Here is a 19,592-nt window from a genome sequence, read left to right on the forward strand (position 1 = left end):
GCTTCTATGTGTGCGATGAGATTACATTCTTAAGAGAATATGTAACTTGTTCTATATCCGGAAGCAGATTCCATGTTATGAGACTGTTTTTCAGGCCAGTGCTCCTGCCATGTAGCCTCCTTTAGCACAATTCCTCTGCGGGATTGCAGATGTGTCACCATGTCTGTGCACAAACTAATGTCAATCTGCATGCACTTAAGTTCTCAGTTGTCAAACTAAATCATTTCCTCCTTTTCAGGCATGTTTTCCTCATCCGGATTTAATGTAGATCTGTTCTCACACAAGCATCTGTGGAATGAGCCTGGACATTGCTACGGAGGGCTGGTTTGAGGAGGAGGAAAGGAAGAATAATGGGTCATCATCAAGTGGCAGTGTGGGTGTTTGGTTGGGAAGAACCAGCTGGCGGAGGAATGGATACTACCTCTGATTCAGAGACATGGGCAGTGACCCCTATGCTCTGGCCAAGAAGGAGCCACATGTCTTTGGTGACTTCTTTGTTTATTCTCAGAGTTTAACTCTGAGGCAGAAATGAATTATTTTGGCAAAGTCTAGATTTGGTTAAACATGGCTAATTCTAATTTTAGAACTGAGCTTGGGCCTTTCTTTTAGTCATTGCTCTGAAGTGGTGCTTACGGGAAAGGAGAGTATTGTTCATGATCAGTTCTGTCTTACATTCAAGTGCAGTCAGGCATGGAGGGGCTGGAGTGTCACCTGCACAAAGCCACAGCTGGAAAGTCCTCTGCATTGCACAACAGGGGGCACAGAGCAAAGTGAGATCATACGTGAGCAAAGGGAGAAAGAGAAGGCAAACACTCAAAATCTCAATCATCTGAGACCAGGTTTCAGTTGAAATATGTAAGTTAGTCAGTGTCAGCAAAAATGTCAGGCCCTGGAAAGTCAGTCTCTCCTTCTCATTGATGTAAATACAGTTTGGGTTCTGATATATGTGGCAGCTGAATTTCATATTGAGGCAAAGTGTAGTAGAGTAAAAGGTCTCCCAAAGCCACTTCTTCCACTTATTCAGTCAAAAGAAGTGTACTGAACACTCTCCTTATGAGGAAGGCACTAAGCCAAGTTGGTTATGACACTCCACGCTGTCAGCTTTCAAACGAACCATCCCAACACCATCACCATAAACAACGTCATCACCAGGACCATCACCATCACCGTCATTGTCACCATTGTCATAATAACCAACACCATTCCCATGAACCAACACCCCGTCATCACCATCACCATTCCCATCCTAACACCCTCATCATCATCACCAACCCCACCTTATGACCATCATCATCACCACGATCATCTCCAACGCCATGCCCTTCCCAACACCATCCCCATCACCAACACCATCATAATCACCACCGCCATTCCAACACTGTCATCACCACCATCACTACCATCACCATCAACACCGTCACCAACACTGTCCCCATCTCAACACCATCACTATGCTAACCCCATCACTATCCCAACTTGATCACTGTCACCACCACCACCACCATGCCCATTCCACCACCAGCCTCATCATCAAAACCACCGTCACCATCGCTGTCATCAACACCGTCTTTATCCCAACACCACCATCATCACCAACACCATTCTCCTCTGGAACGCCAGGCTTTCTTCATATGTTAGCTCATTGATTTTGGACCTATAAGGTATATAGTATGGTCCTCATTTGTTTTTGATAGAAATGGTGCCTCAGAATGACATTACTTGCCTGAGCCACATGCTAATAAATGGCAGAACTGTATCAATTTTCTACTTCCTCAGATTCTCAATTTTCTGTAGGATGTATGAGGAGACCACACCAGATTAATCATGAGGGTAAAAACGACCTTCATAGTAACATATTATGTTCATATCAGTGCTTAAATGTTTTGAAGCACCTTTATGTTTATTACATTATTTGAGCTCATCGTAATCCCTGTAGAATGACAAGAATATATTATTATGGTCAAATTTAAAGCATATTTTGTGAAATATTCCATTTCCAAAACAAATTTGCAGCAAATTAAGTATCTGGTAGCACATTCCCAAAATTAATAATGAAAGTGTGATAACAGAAAGTTATTCCAGGGCTGTTGGTTAATTCTGGGTCAGTTTCCTCTTGGAAACAGCATCTGAAAAGCTAACCTGGAAGGTACCTGTATGCAAAATGGCTAAAGGACTAATTAGGATTGGGATTTTTGCTAAATTGTCAATGACATTTTTTCCCACAAAGGATTATACTTGGGGTTCCTGAATAACTGATTCGATCAATCATTGATTCCCCTCCTCCTATGTGCCAGGTGTTGAGCTAAACACTGTGAATACAAGAGGATTAAGACACAGGTCCCGGCCTTGAGAGCTTACCATCCTGTGAGAGAGGCAGACCCACAAGGAGAAATGTTCAGCGCAGCAAGCCAGCTGTGATAGTCACATCCGAAGTGCCCCATGGGGACAGAGGAGAAGCCCTGAGCTCACCTATGGGTCTCCCAGCATGAAGGCAAGAGAGGTTTCCAGCCTCAGGCACCTCCTGCTCCCAGTTTAGGAGCATAAGTGAGAAATAGCCCAGTAAAAGGTTGGATGACAGAAGGGATCTGGGCAGGGTGGACAGCACAAAACAACACTGGGGTGGGGAAATAGCTGAGGGTGCGTAGGGGGCTGTGCTGGCGTGAAAAGCAACTTGTGTCAGTTTGCCTCAGACTTTCTTCGTTTTAGCACTGAAAGTGTCACATCCTGGCAATCTCCTTAGTCCCAAGCCAACTGGGATAGATGGTTACCCAAGGTAGCAAGGAATAACGTTAAAAAGATAGCCAGTGACTGCATTATGGAGGGTTCTGTGTGTCAAGTGAAAGTAATTTGGATTTGCGTTATAGGTGAAGGGGATCCACCGAAGGGTTTTAGAGATACTGCATGGTCAGGGAGGGACAGGAGAGAGAAGAGACTTCCTGGAGGGAACAGGCAGGGTTAAATCAATGGCAACTGAATGACAGAAGCCTGACTTGGGGAAGTGATTTGCATTGGAAAGGACAGGTGTGCAGAGGGTTGATTAGACAGTGATCGCTTGGTTTTGGATATGCTGTGTTAAATGCATCTGTGTGACCTTCATGCGCACAAAAGCACACAGTTTAGCACCAACAACCTTCCCACTGGTGCCACTTTCCGTTCCTCTTTTAGGTCTGATTTGCCAGAAACTAGAAAGATGTGGAATTCCAGCTGAACTGCATTTCTGGAGAACTCACAGTGAGCCAGGCATTATGCTTAGATGCAGGGGATACAATGCTGAAAAGATCAAGTTTTAAATAGAGTAAGAAACTTCCCAGATTGGAGAAAATAATTACTAGCATTGAAATCGAATCTTTAAAGCGGTATGTTTTCCAAGGGACTTCCTCCAGCTCATGGCTCCTGGAATCCACTTCCTTTTGTGAAGCTCAGATGCTTAGCACGGGCAGGAATTGTACCACTGGGCATAGGGTTGGGCTCTGGGAGGCATGTGGAGGGATGGGCTTTGGCATGGCTGGAGAAGGCTTGTGGCTTGTTCCTGACAGAATTCAGCTTTATTCTTTCCAGCTCCTGCTCATGCCAATGTCCCCATCCCACATCACTCCTTCTAGTACCCCATTCTTTCCACCATAGCACTCTTCACATTTTAGAATGGTCTATTTATTTGTATATTTAAATAATTAATATATCTGGCTACCCTACCAGACTATACACTCCAGAAGGGCATGAAGCATCTATTTTACTCGCCACTGTAGCTGGCACACAGTAAGCATTTCTTGAAATAATGGATTGCAAGCTTGGTTGCACATTGGAATCAGCTTGAACATTAAAAAAAATCCTGATATCTGAGTGCTTCCCCCCCGAGTTTTTGATTCAGTTGATCTGGGGTGTGGTTAGGCCATTGGTTTTATGTGTTTGTCCTTCTTTAAGTTCCCCAGGTGATTCTACTGTGCAACACATTTTAAGATTGTTAAAACTCATATTCTAGCACACCAGATTTATAGAATCAGGGTCTTTGTAGGTAGGGCCTAGAGAATCCGCACTTTTACAGATATCCCAGGAAATTTGTATGCAGCCTTCAATTTGAGGCCCATGGCTGCAGAGAGCTGTCATCAGTGTGGTCGTGGAAGAGACCTCTGTGGGCAGCATGTGGGAAGGGAGGAGGGCGAACGTCAGGGAGGCTCTTGGGTTGGTGCAGGGTCTTGTACTTTCACTGTGCAATTATCAACACGCTCACAACTCAGCTGCTGCCCTCAGACAGTCTTTTTCAGTTGATCTTTGGTGAAATCCTGGCCTCAGTGTTGTTTTAAAAGTCTCTGTAACTCTGATGTGCAGCCAGGACCAAGAATTGCTGATAGGAGGAGCCAAGCAGAAGAGGTGTAGACAGTCGGGGTCCAGGGTGAGGAGGTGGGTTGTGGGTGGAGTTGGCCACTGAAAGAAAGTGGAATAACCCAAATTTGGAACTTTTGGCCGAACCACCAGGCTCTAGATTAGGAGAGTGTATTAATTTCCTAGAGCTGCCATGACAAGTTATAGCCATGCATTGCTTAACAACAGGGGCAGGGTTTGAGACATGTGATGGATATTAAATGATTTCATTGTTGTGTGAGCATCAGTGTGTCGAGATGGCATAGCCTACTCTATGCCTGGGCTGCGTGGCATGCCCCATTGCTCCTAGGCTACAAACCCGCACAGCACGTGACTGTACAGGATACCGTAGGCAATGGTAACATGGGGAGTGCTTGTGTATCTAAACATGGAAAAAGTACGGTAAAAACCTGGTATTATTATAATCTTATAAGACCACCATCACAAATGTGTCTGTTATTGACTGTATCACAATCACGATGACTTTAAACAACGGAAATTTATCATCTCATGGTTCTGGAGGCCACAGATCCCAAGCCAAGGCTCACACAGGGCTGGTTCCTCCTGAAGGCTCCGGGACAGAGTCTGTTCCAGGCCTCTCCTGGCTCCTGGTGGCTGCAGCCAGTGCTCGGCTGGTGGACCGATCCCTACCTCTGCCTTCTTCCCATTCCCTTCTCCCTAGCATTTCCCCTCTTTCTCTGTGTCTCAAATATCCGTGTCCTTTTTCTGAGAAGGACACCAGCCACTGGATGTAGGACCCACCCTACATTCAGGGTGAGCTCATCTTGGGATCCTTCACATCATCTGCGGATACTTTTTCCAATAAGGTCACGTTCACAGATTCTGGGAACTAGGACCTGGACAGATCTTTTTGGGGAACAAAATTCAACCCACCACTGAGGATAACGGACTTCAGAGTTCCCACCCAACAGTGTGGCTGAGACAGGTGAGAAAGCTCCCGGTAGAAACAGCCCGTCTGGGGTGAGACTAGCGTCTCCTTCTCCCTCAAAGACCACAGTCTATGGAGGCACAGCACAAGGGGAGAGTTAATGGTGGAAGGTGGGGCAGCAAGACATTTAGGTTTGAAATCAACAACTCTTAAGATCTTAACACACACACACACACACACACACAGACACACACACACACACACACACACACAAGGTTGCTGGGATCCCATGGTTCCCTGCGGCCACTATCCTGGAAGGAGATGGCAGAGGAAGCCCACTGTTGCTGCCATCTGAGATTAACATTTGCCATCACCCTCATCCTTTGGTTGGTTTTCTTCTCGATGAAAAGTGCTTTCTTCACATGGAATAAAGGGGTGTCTTTAGACATCAGTGAACGTCTACACATTTTAAAGTTTTAAAGGAAGCTTAAAATACTTGACAGAAAGGGACTTTTCTTTCCCAAAGTGAAGAGTGGAGGCCAAGGTGCAGGGGGTGGTGCGGGGGCAGCGTTTTACTGCAAGGTGTGGCTGACATTTTTATTCACAGTAAATTTTGAAAGGCAGTTCTGGCAAAGCAAATGCTAACACACACTTCTCTAGGTAAGGAGTCATCCCGCGGCTCTGCTCTTCCACTTTGTGGTTGAGGAGGGATCTGTGGAATCTTTGCCCACCCAGAATTGCTGTGATGTTATTTATCAAAGGAAATACCTTGAATTTCAGGTTCTTGGATGCAAATTAAAGGGTGTATTCCCATTCTCCACCCAATAGATTTATAGTTTTATTTCAATATCAAAATCCAAGTCATGAGTTTCCTTGGGTCTCATTCAATGGGCCGAAAACTGTCAGTATGGAGAAGATGAATGTTTACAACCATTTCAATAGTGGCTTTAGGAGCTGCTAAGATAAACCAATTCCTGTCTTGAGAATAATGTCACTCCTATAAACTCACACCAGAGAAACACACCCACAATATAGACCCAACGTTTTAAAACCTCCTAAAAAAAAAAAAGTTAAAAATGCATGATAAAATGTAAAAGACCTTGACCTTGTTATCCAAATACCCTTAGAAACCTATTTTCACATTGCTTTGTAGATGGTATGAACTTAAAAAGGTCAAAAGGTAAGTACGTCCTTATCTGGAAAATAAGACATGTTTTTTGTGAGAAATATCAGCAGATCCAGAAAAAAATATAAAGAAGAAAATAAAAGAGTCAGAAATCTCAGCACCTGGTAAGAAGACGTGTTTTGTGGGGCATCTGGTCTCTCGGCACTTTCTGGGTGGAGAAGGAGTCTGTCCCTGGCCCGTGTGGATGGGCTTGTGGGCCGGGTGCGATTCCCTTCTGCTCTCAGCATTCCCTCCCCAACTGGCATCACATTTTATTCCCACTCGCTGGGTTTCAGCACTCACCCAGAGCCATTTCCTGTGAATTCCTGTGGGACCAGATCTTTTTCCTTCCTCTTGTAAAAAATTCTGACCCTTCCAGTAGACTTAACTCTGATTTCCAAATTTAAATATATAAAACGAATGCTATTTGGGATGAGTGAATACCAAGATGGCTGAAGAGGTGGAAGCAACATGCAGACAGAATAGCAGCAGCCCCTGGAAGCTGAGAAATACTGGCAGTGAATTCTCCCAAGGTCTGTGCCCCACCTTGGGAGCGAGTCAGCCACATTTAACTCTTTCAGGTCATAAGGGGCCATTCGCTCCATGATTTCTGCAGGATGTATTTATACCCTTGAAGCAGCTAAAAAAAAAAAAAAAAAAAAAAATTCCGGAGGCTGCAGAGAAAAAGAAACCAACCCGAAAACCAAACACCCCAGGGGCTTTCTACATCCTGTGCTCCCAACATTCATCCGTAACAAAATTGGTGTAATCACATCTGCAATGGAGGAGGAATCAAATTTGTTCTTCAGTTCTGCTGTTTGGATAAAGGTTTTCTCAAGGGGACAGGAAAGAGGGATCTTACCCTTTGGGAATTCATTGGAATTTTTCTTGGCAAACTACATTTTCTACGATCAGCAGTTAATTGAAAAGGAAATTGTATAGTGGTCTGAAAGGAGGTAATAATGACTCCAAGGAGTTCTGCTGCTACATGGCACATTTCAAATCTTCCATAACAAAACACCCAGAGGTCAGATGTTCCAGAATTGAGTGGCTTCAGGCTCAGGACAGACATTGAGGTCCTGCCTCTCCCTGACTCGGGGCTCTGCCTCCCTCGGCTGCTGGCTTGGAGCTCAGGCCTGTCCCCTAGGGTCACAGAACAGGTGCAGCGGCTGCTCCAGCATGACCTCCTGCCATCCTGCCGAGCAGCAAGCAGAAAAGCTTCTGCTCCTTCCTGGTCTGTTCTGTCTCACTCACCATTGTGATGTAATACACATGATACAAAATCCCCGACTTCAACCATTCTAAAGATACTATTCGATAGCATGTAACACATTCACAGCATTGTTCATCCATCAATACGCTCTAGTTCCAGGATATTTTCATGACCCCAAGAAGACATCCATATTCATTAAGCAGTCTCTCCCCATCCTTCCAGCTCCAAGCTCCCAGAAACCACAAGTTTGCCTTCTGTCTCTCTAGATTTGCCATTTCTGGACATTGCATAGAAATGGAATTGTGCAGCATGTGGCTTTCATATCTTCCTCCTTTCACTCAGCACCGTGTCTCCAAGTTCACCCACGGTATAGCACGTGCCATTCCATTTTATGGCAGATATTTCATTGCGTGGACTATCCTGAGAGCAAGAAGGATCTTTCCCAGAGCCCCTGGCAGATCTCTCTCTCTCTCTCTCTGTCTCACCAGCCAGACTTGAATCTGCAGGTGATGCCTCATCTAAAAACCGGTGGGGCAATGGAATGATTGGGGGTGCTCTTTGACCCTCCTGTGTGGGGAAATGTCTCTTCCCTGGGCTTACAGTAGTCTGGAGGAAGCTCCCCGAATGACATGGGGCTCTGCCACCAAGTTGGCGTGGGGAGTGGATCTGGGCTGGCCATCCACGGTGCTGCTGCAGCACCTGCCTCCTAAGTTCATGACCCTCTAGAGCTACAGTAACTGCAATGAAGTCGGTTGTTAAAATGGAAATTCACAGGGCTTCCAATATGATAGATGTCATTTACTAAACAACCTATGTGTTAGGCCATTCTTACATTGCTATAAAGAAATACCAGAGACAAAGTAATTTATAAAGAAAAGGGGTTTAATTGGCTCACAGTTCTGCAGGCTGTACAAGGATGGTGCTGACGTAGCTTATTTTGGGAAGCATCAGGGCTTTTACTCACAGCAGAAGGCAAAACAGGAGCTTGGTGTCAACTGGTGGAAGCAGGAGCAAGAAAGGGTGTGGTGGAGGGGGAGGGTTCCAACATAAGCCAAACACCTCCAACACCAGGAATCACATCTCAATGTGAGATTTGGAGGGGAAAACCATCCAAACCACAAGAACCTATGGGGTAGGCTTTTCATAGGTGGAATTTACAAAGGGAAGTCTTCTAAAAGAAGTTTCACAACTCCTAAGCACTCAAACAGAAAATGGAAAAAAAAGATGGAAGAGATTTCTTTGAAGATAAAGACTGATTGTCCCCACCCTTGTCCCACCCCACTATCCTCGTCCCTTAAGCTGGGAAGGACTACTGAAACACAGTAACAGTACGTGCTCACAAGGCCACCCTGCAAGGTGAAATGTTCCTCTGTAGCTGGAGAGGCTGACATCTGCACCTGTGGGTGTGAGACCCCTGGGAGCCTGTGGCTGCCAGAGAGGAACCGGCTGGGACTGACTGGCACTCCTGAGCATGGTCAGGATGAGGAGCCCCATATTAATCATGTTTTCTAGCTTCTGTATTTGATGATGTTTTGACATGTTGAGGCCTTGCTGATCTGGGAGAGGCCACCCCATTCGAGCTAGCTGATTCCTAGAGAGAGTAACTCCTCCTGCCTCCCGCAAGCCTGCCTTCCAGGCAAACCAGCCCATCCAAAGCCCGTATCCCTCAGTCACCTGCTTTATCAGTCTCTCCCACTCCAGGCCAGCATTCCCTAGTCCTAATCACTCCAGGGCAAGGTACCACACAACTCAGTACGGGTCCTACACCCCAGAGCCTGCTGACCTTATTCAAACTCCCACCCTAACCCCTCACACCCTGTTCTACCCATTCCTCCCCACAAAACCCACAGTACTCTTGTTACACTCTCACTCACTCCTGCCTCCTGCCACCCCAATGCTTCCCTGTGTGGCCCTGCATGGGGTGGTGGCTTCCTCTTGGTGGCAACTATGTGTAACAAACTTACCTTTACAATGGCAGTTGTCTTCTGATCTGTTTGCCTTACCATACCTGAATAGTAATAATAAAGCCTATATTTTTGGTGATTCCTCGAGGATCTAGAGCTAGAAATACCATTTAAACCCAGCAATCCCATTACTGAGTATATACCCAAAGAATTATAAATCATTCTATTATAAAGACACATGCATGCATATGTTTATTTCGGCACTGTTCACAATAGCAAAGACTTGGTACCAACCTAAATGCCCACCAATGATAGACTGGATAAAGAAAATGTGGCACATATACACCATGGAATACTGTGCAGCCATTAAAAAGGATGAGTTCATGACTTTTGCATGGATACGGATGAAGCTGGAAACCGTCATTCTCAGCAAACTAACACAAGAACAGAAAACCAAACACCACATGTTCTCACTCATAAGTGGGAGTTGACCAATGAGAACACATGGACATAGGGAGGGGAACATCACACACTGGAGCCTGTCGGGGGTGGGGGGCTGGGGGTGGGATAGCATTAGGAGAAATACCTAATGTAGATGACGAGGTGATGGATGCAGCAAACCACCATGGCACGTGTGTAACTATGTAACAAACCTGCACATTCTGCACATGTACCCCAGAACTTAAAGTACAATAATAAAAAATAAAGCCTACATTTTAAAACAAACACGTAAATGCTTCCTGGGGACCTGATGCAGGCCACACAGAAGAGATGACTGGTGTGAGTCATCTTGGATCCATAAGACCACCGAGAGGGTCAAGGGGCCCCACGCCAGCAGTACTGAGTGCCAGAGACCTGGGGCGAGGAGGAATGAACACATCAACCTGCATGCATCAGCCTGGGTCACGGAAGCCACAAAAGGGAGATGCCCAGGACAGAGTCAGCCCAGCAATCGGTGGCCCCAGCAAAGGTAGGGTCACCCTAACTGCTCCAAGGAATTTTCTTTTTTCTGAGATGGAGTCTCACTCTGTGACCTAGGCTGGACTGCAGCGGTGCAATCTTGGCTCACTACAGCCTCCGCCTCCTGGGTTCAAGCAATTCTCCTGCCTCAGCCTCCCGAGTAGCTGGGATTATAGATACATGACACCATGCTTGGCTAATTTTTGTATTTTTAGTAGAAATGGGGTTTCAACCTGTTGGCCAGGCTGGTCTCGAACTCCTGACCTCAAGTGATCCCTCTATCTTGGCCTCCCAAAGGGCTGGGATTACAGGTGTGAACCACTGCCATGCTCTAAAGGATTCTGCACAGGCTGGTCCTTTTCTGGCATTCTTTCTGTTTTAAACAACCTGACCAGCAGAAGATACTGTGTCCTGTGGGTGGCCCTGGCTGGGAACTACTGGTCAACCCTCCGTGCAATAGTAGTATTTCACTAATATGTCTGGATATTGAGCATCTAATAGAATTTTGGCATTTTTTCCCACCAAATACCTCTCTTTGCTGTTGTACCTTGGGTTGGTGGATGGATAAACAAGTTGGGAGAGACCCTGGACATCACCTTGTAGTTCTCTCTTGTACCATTGAGAAGTAGAGGCTGAGATGGGCGTCATGGTTTGTCCTTGCTCAGATAGCTAATCGGTGGCTGAGTTCAAGCCAGAACTCAGCCCTCAACATAATCGTGTAAGGGAAGAAAATATAATTAGGGGGTCAAGTAAAAATGATGCCATTATGCATAATTGAGCCTTGTTACTTGGTGCCTCTAAATCATTAGACGGACTTTGTTATAGGGATGAGAAATGAATGATCAGCCGATCCTTTCCTCTGTAACGTAAACTCCGGACTGGCAGCCACCTTCTCTCACCTGGGCATTGTTACGTCCCTAGCAGCATGCCTGCCATATTGAAGGTGCTATGGGAAATGCCTACTCAGAGATTAAATGAAGAGTAGCAGGTTTAAAGTCATTTTATCTTACCTATAAAGTTACTGGGAGTCTGTTAAATTTTGTCATTGGAAATTTTGGTTTACAGTTAATTTGAATTTTATAACATCATTCGTGTTATCCCTTCAAGAATGAACTAAGCATATTTGTATTTTTATTTCTCTTTATTGACATTTTAAAGGCAGAAGCATTTGCTGTGACTTAGGTTGCTGTGCCTAAATGTTGCTTTAGGTACAAGAAGAAGGGGCACAGGCTGAGGCGTGGCGGTCAGTGAGCTTGTGCGGACCATGTGTGGCTGCCCAATTCCTCCTGGAGCTTGGAGTTTGGGTGTGACACGTGTGTGTGTGTGTGTGTGTGTGTGTGTGTGTGTGTGTGTGTGTGTGTGATATCTGCTGGGAACAGGATGTCTTTGCAGTTAATTTGATTAATATAGTGGGCAGAATAAATGCTACCCCCCCCCCAAAAAAAAGACGTCCTAAGGCCTGACCTGTTACCTTACATGGCAAAAGGGAAGTAAAGTTGCAGATGGAACTAAGATTGTTGATCATCTGACCTGAAAATCGGAAGACTATTCTGCATTATCTGAGTGGTCCCAATGTCATCACAAGGACCTATGAAGTGGAATAGAGGGCAGGAGAGGAGTCAGAGTCGGAGAAGGAGACGTGACAGCGGAAGCAGCTTAGGGTGACGTGCTGTGAGAAGGACTCTGCCCAACCTCGCCGGCTTTCAAGATCCAAGGCGGGCATGTGCCAAGGACTGTAGGGTTCCCCAGAAGCTGAAAACAGGAAGAAGGTGTGTTCTCTAGAGGCTCCAGAGAGAAACCCAGCACTGCTGACAGCTTGGTTTTGGCCCAGCCAGACCCATCCAGGACATCAGCCTCCAGAATTGCAAAATGATGGGCACATTTGTGTTGTCTTAAGCCCCTGACTTTGTGCTAATTTGTTACAGGAGTCATAGGAAATTAACAAAGTCAGCCTGACATGAGACATGCATGTCAAGCCTACAAACATGAATGATGATTGATTTGTCAAAGCCAAAGCGTTGAAGCTTCTTCTGTGCCATTGAAGGCAATAGTGCTCATCCAGGCACTGGGAATGTCTGGAGGGGGCTCTGTCTTATGGAGTCATTACCTGTCATCCCCTGCAGACTATAGGGAAGGTGAGCCAACCAGCATGTTTTTATTAGGTTAGTCAGGTCTTTATCATCAAATAAAAAAAAAAAAAAACAGAAGAAGAGTGGGTTAGAAATCTGAGGCCCACATTGATCACAGCTTTCATGTAAGCAGGCTATTTTATTGCCTTTTATCATTTGTAAAAGATGGAGCCACTAGCGTCTGATGCCTGCCAGATGTACAAATTATATTCCACCTGCTTTAAGAGGAGTGTGGCTGCAAGTCCCTGACGGTGTGGAGGGTCACAGCAGCCCTGCAGGGTTTCCTAATTTCATTCTCCATCACCTGCAATGACTGTTAAATGAGATGAAAAATCCAACCCAAGTTATGTGAGGATGTTCCCAGGCAAATGCAGGAAACCCTCAGTGAGAATGAAATACTTGTTTCTTCCTGAATCTGACATACTTTGGGTCTTTGAAGTTTGTAAGATGAGCATCATACGTGGAAAATGATGTATTATCAAGTTTCAAAAACTTGAATACTTTTGCCTTTTAGCTAAAGTTCTATAAACATGTTTATGATTTTCATTTTTAATCCAATACCATGTTTTAAAGAAGCTTTGTTGGCTCTAAAGCTCTGAGTTGAGCTTTTCCTGTAAATACTCTGTGAGGCCAGTTTCTGAACCTGAGCTGTATTAATATGGACAGCAAGGCCGCCTTTCAGCTAAAGGTTTTGCCCTGGGCAGATAGGGGAGTACTTTATCAGCCTGCTCTCTTCTCACTTAGGCACTTGGAGTATTTAGTCAAGTCAACACTGGCTTCTATCCTGACCTTCCATTCATGATTCCTGACACCAGGATCTGGCTGGAGAGGGGCACATCGAGACTGCCTCTAAGTCACAAAAATGTCCAAACAGGATTTCTCAGAAGTCATGAGTCCTGCAGAGAAAAATCAAATTGCGTGATGCGATAAATACTTTTTTCCTTCTCACAGATTCCAGGTGATGAACGGTGAGTCTCTCCCAGGCTGCAGTAGTTTGCTGTGGTCTCACCTGACATGCTGGCAAGTGGTACTCATTCCTTAGACACGCCATACGTCAAAAAACCCTGTGACTTCTTCAAACTCAAGGGAGGCTGATCAGTGCCACTCTTAGCATGGCCTGTTGGGTCACTTCTCTTGGGGACCTGAGTGGAAGCCAGTCATGAAAGGGTGTGTGTGCCTGGATGTGGACACTCATAATCTAATGATCTCTTAAAGGTCCCACCTCTTTATACTGTCATAAAAAATGGCAAATTTCCATATGAGTTTTAGAGGGGACATTTAAATCATAGCAAAACAAAACTAAATAATACAATAACAACACAAAACTTAGGAACGGTGAATGATGCTAAAAATACATAAGGTGCACAAAGCCAGGCACAGTGGCTCACACCTGTAATCCCAGCACTTTGAGACGTTGAGGTGGGCAGATTACCTGATCTCAGGAGTTCTCGACCAGCCTGGGCAACTTAGAAACTTCATCTCTACTAAAATACAATTAGCCAGGTGTGGTGGTCGCGTGCACCTGTAGTCCCAGTTACCCGGGAGGCCGAAGCAGGAGAATTGCCCCGGGAGGCGGAGGTTGCAGTGAGCCTAGATTGTGCCACAGCACACCAGCCTGGGCAACAGAGCAAGACTCCATCTCAAAGAAAAAAAAAAAAAAAAAGTACAAATGGTGCATAAAAACTGGAGAAAATATTTGAAACTTGTCTGACCAGCAAATCCGATTAAAAAAAAAAGAGGCTAACTAAAAACTGGCAAGAAAAAATTAATGAAAGAAATCCAAATGGGCAATAAACTTATGAAAAATGTCCAGGGTTGCTGTTAATCAAATAAATAAAACATTTGAGAAATGAAGCCCTTTTCACTTACATTGGCAGAGAGAAAACAAGTGAGACCTAATCACTGGTGTGGATGGGAGATGGGAACTCTCCAGTGGGCTGCTGGGGCTCAACCTTCTTGGAAAGTGATTGTGCATATTCAGTGGTGTGGTCCGGAAGAAAAATGTTTCTGCCTCCATCCATCAGGTGCCAGAATCAGAAACACTGATGCCTCGTGGGCAGACAGCGTCTGTGGCCATTAGTGTGGCTTTCTGCTCTAGCTGGCCCTTTGCTGCCCACACCCTTCACTGTGCTGATGGCCTTCTTCAATATGCATTGCCATTCTCAGTCTTGGCAACAAAATCTATTTCATGTCAATTCCACTGTTCTCTCAATTCCTGGATGTGCCCGTTTATTCTTCCACCTTTACTGTTCTGACTAGGCTTAAATGAGTTAGGGACACCATTTGCAGGAACGGGAGCAATGTGGGGTGTCCCATAGAATAGAGGGGAACTGAAGGATGGGTGGGCAGAGAGGTGCTTGGGGGACCCAGATGGTGAGGTGAAGATTTGAGGTTCTCCCAAAAGTGTTTGGGAGATGATACTTACAACACTGATTGCCATTGGGAGTAATGAAATGAAGCTCTTGTATTCATTTTCTCTCTCATAACTCCTGTGTCCCTTCAACTTTAAATAGAAAAGCCTTGAGTTACTTGAGCCTCAGGAGGGGAGAAGGCTAGAGAGGTCACAGGGGAGCTCACCTGTAGCATCTCAGAGGATGGGGAGTGAAGATACTATAGACCAAACAGCCAGGGCTATGAGGCCAGGCGAGGATGGAGGAACACCCCCTTGACTTACACTATGCATGTTGAAAATTTAACACAGCCCAGGCCTCTAAAGAAAGAGAGTGACTTCGAACACTGAAAGTCTTGCTTGTCAGCTTTAGACAAGAAACCGTGTCCAGAATAGGCCTGCCACCTACTAGGTTCTCGGTGAATGTGTTAGGGATTGAACACTGAGTGATTGCAGCTGAGATGAATTCACACAAGTGTTAAAGCAGGTGGTTGTCCATCACCCTCCCTGCTCCATCCTTCTAGGTCCTACATTCTTCTGGCTCCTACATTTCCACGTAGTCTGCGGACTTTCAAATGCCACCGTCTACATCTCTCTGTCCACTCTGCCCACATGCTGGATAGGCTAGAAATGCCAGGGAAATCTTCACTCCACCCCAGCAGCCCTGAGTGTGGGAAGCTAGTGGGTAAATGTTCTGAGCCTTCACCCCACACCAGTGGTCCTGAGTGAGGGAAGCTAGTGGGTAAATGTTCTGAGCCTTCACCCCACGCCAGCAGTCCTGAGTGAGGGAAGCTGGTGGGTAAATGTTCTGAGCCTTCAACCCATTCATGAGACAACCTGTTGGCATGATTCCAGCTGGCTCTCAGAGTTCCCCAGAACATTAACCCACAGTGGCCACAGTGGGAACTTATTTGGTAACAAATCCTTTGCGGGCTTCTTGCTCACGCCTGTCTCACTTCTCCCTCCTGCACCTGTGTTTCCTGGTGTCACCTTCTGAATACAGTACTTGCTCTTAAACATTTCTGATTCTACATCTGGGGAAACCCATCTAAGATGTGTAAGAGTCCTTAGATCTTCCAGAGCTGGAAGATTATCCTCAAAGCCAGCAGCATAGCCAAGCAGTGAAACATGAGCTGGAACGCATTGACCTGGAAGTCATTGACTTATTTTCTCTGCCTGAGAATCTTCCTATGGATTGTCTGTCATAACTTGCTGATAATGAGACAATATTTGCCACGTGGCCCAAGAAGTTCACATGGAAAGGGCTTCTTGAATACATGTATGATTTCTTTAAGATCCTCACTCAGGCAGAATATGCCATCACCAGTGATATGAGAACAGGGTTTTTGCCCTTTTATTTCTCATTGTCTATCCAGTGCCTAGAACAGTGCTAGGAATGAGGTAGGTGCAGAATTCATATCAAATGAATGAAGCGGATGCACCACAAAGACTGGATTCTGTTTTGTAAACAGATTTTCTTATTTTCATTTTGCTGTGTGCTCTGTCTGAATTAACTGTTGTATAGCATCACTTATAGTCACAACTCTCTGTGACTCTGACTGAATTTTTGACCAGCTTTTATATTGAAGAACAGATTCTATGATTTGCAAAATGTTTATTTCAACCAACTTTATTAAATTATATCTCTAATCTTTTGTGCAATTTAAGTTTGTTCATTTCCTATGAAGGTGTTCACTTTATGAGGAGCGGCACACACGTGTAGAGACGAATTCTGAGGAACTGAGGTCTCCTGCCGACAGCCAGCATCAACCTGCTGGTCTTGTGAGTGAATCGTCCTGGAAATGAATCTCCCAGCCCCAGTCAAGCCTTCAGTTGATGGTAGCCCTGGCTGAGAGCTTGACTGTAACTGCGTGAGTGATCCTAAGCCAGAACCACCAGCTGATTCACTCACGAATTCCTGACCCACAGACACTGTGATATGATAGATGTTTACTGTTGTTTTAAGCTGCTAAGTTTAGGGTCATTTGCTTCATAGCAAGAGATAATGGATACACATCCTAATTACTAACTAGGTAGAGATGAGACAACTGATCTGTAGGAAAGGAATATAGTTGTACAGCAACAAATAACAATGACACTGAGTCTGAAATGTGTCTGTGTAAGGACAGAGTTATTATTATTTTTTTGAGACAGTGTTACTCTATTTCTGCTCACTGCAACCTCTACCTCCCGAGTTCAAGCAGTTCTCATGTTTCAGCCTCCTGATTAGCCAGGATTACAGGCATGCACCACCACGCTCAGCTAATTTTGTTGTATTTTTAGTACAGATAAGGTTTTACCATGTTGGCCAGGCTGGTCTTGAATTCTTGGCCTCAAGTGATCCACCTGGCTTGGCCTCCCAAAGTGCTGAGGTTATAGGTGTGAGCCACTGCTGCACCTGGCCTAGGAAATTATTATTATTATTATTAATTATTATTATTATTTTGAGACACAGTCTCACTCTGTCTCCAGGCTGTAGTGCAGTGGCATGATCTCGGCTCACTGCAACCTCCATCTTCCCTGTTCAAGCGATTCTCCTGCCTCAGCCTCCTGAGTAGCTGGGATTACAGGCATATGCCACCATGCCCAGCTAATTTTTGTATTTTTAGTAGAGAATGGGTTTCACCATGTCGGCCAGAATGGTCTTGATATTTTGACCTTGTGATCCACCTGCCTCAGCTTCCCAAAGTGCTGGGATTACAGGCATGAGCTATCACACTCGGCCGGAAAGAATTCTTTAAGGGAATTAATTTGCTAGTCTCTTGGAGCTAGTCGTAGATGATTGTCACTTAAAAGCTTCTGCAACCACGGAACCAAATATGTCAATATTTGCCGAGCATTCTGAACAGAGGCAGCATGAAAATGACAAAGGATTGTGTTGATAATACACTGCCCTGAGTTGAGAACCATACTCTGGTCATGTGAGCACAATCGTGCAACAAGCAGGAAGACTACTACTGGTCGCTGGGTGCCATCTCTTCTGCAGGGAGAGGTGGGGATAGCTCTTGTCCCTTGTGGCAAAGGGAATCATCCAAGCGCTGAGCCATCTGGTTTTCACTTCTCCCAATTTCTATTGATTTTATCCCTGTGTCTCCCATGGTTCTTGTTCCATAGGTATTTTGCTAAAAATATAGCACTTTAAAAAAGGTTTTTTTTGTTGTTGTTGTTATTTTTTTTTAAAGAGGCAGGGTTTCACCATGTTGGCCTAGATGGTCTTGATCTTCTGACCTCATGATCCGCCCGCCTCTGCCTCCCAAAGTGTTCAGATTACAGGCATGATCCACCACGCCTGGCCTAAAAAAGTTTTAAAAATGGCTGTTTGGGAGTAATTCTTAGCATTGGCGAATGCAACAGCTGAAAGTTCACTTTCAGTGGAAATCAATAGAGTGTGTAGAGGATTTGGCTCCCTTCGGTCTGCCCTGTAAAATGTGGGCTGCCTGCTTGGCTTGTTTTCACCAAAGTAACTCCTCTTTTCATCTGAGTAGCCTGTGTTAGGGTGTCTGTGTTTGGTGCACCATCAGTGCACACTCCTGGTCTGTGGTGATGAAGGGGGTGGTTTATTCTGTTCACTCCCTTTAGAAAGAGGAAGAGTTTCTCTATTGGAGGTCCCAACTGAAAATGAGTCTTTCTTTGACGTGGACCATTGTGCACTCTATGGAAGGCCAGCCAGCCCTGCTCATGAGCTGCAGCACTGGGTCTGTTAGGGTGCCCCAGCACCTAGCATGGTCCAGGCATATGAAGGGGCCCAATAAACGTTTGTTGAATGAATAGTTGATGTTCAAGCATTTCATGCCCAGTATTGTGTAGGTCATCTATATCTTGTCTAAAAATCTGCAATAAATGCAAAAGGCAAATAAACCTTGCAAATAATATTTGAATATTCCACAAGTACTTAATGATCTCCTAGTATATTCCAGGCACCATTAGGTGGTGGGGCTACAGGCCTGTTCATCTACCAGAGGAAGACAGTATCAGCCTTTCAAGAGAGGTAGGAAGATCCGAGGGTGAGTTCACTGCAGTGCCTGGCACAGAGTAGGGGACGATCTTACACGATAGTCACGTCGTCTGTCTGACTTGTATAACCTGTTTGGTTTTCTAGCCACATGGGTCTCCTGGTACTAGATAATTCCAAGCAAGAGGCATCTTTGTGTCACCAGTGATTGAAAGTAACAAAATGGGGAGTCAGCTTCACATGCGCTATCTTTGAGCAATATTGCAGCAATCCTGGGAGAACCGGGTTCGTGTTTGCAGGAGTGGCTACATCACTGGCATGTCCTAGTGTGCAATGAAGATGCAGAACCTTTTGTTAGAAAGTTATTAAAACTGTCAAAATGACAACAGCGGAGAATTAAACCAAGCATAAGCCCCTCTGAGCGGGGGTTCCTGAGAGCCTGCACAGGCTGCCCGCTGGTGAGGCTAGCGCTGATGTGCTGCAGCCTATACTCCTCTGGGCAGAATGGGGAGCTCAGAGGATGCCCTGGGCTGCCTCCTGAGAGTGGATCTCAGTCACTGGTCTTGAGTTTTGAGCCTTGGTGTTTGAGTGGCAGGACCAGTCCAGGATGATTCTGCCCTACACAAGCAATT

This window comes from Sapajus apella, unplaced genomic scaffold, assembly GCF_009761245.1.
Source record: "Sapajus apella isolate SASKATOON/1434 unplaced genomic scaffold, GSC_monkey_1.0 scaffold10, whole genome shotgun sequence".
NCBI lineage: Eukaryota > Metazoa > Chordata > Mammalia > Primates > Cebidae > Sapajus > Sapajus apella.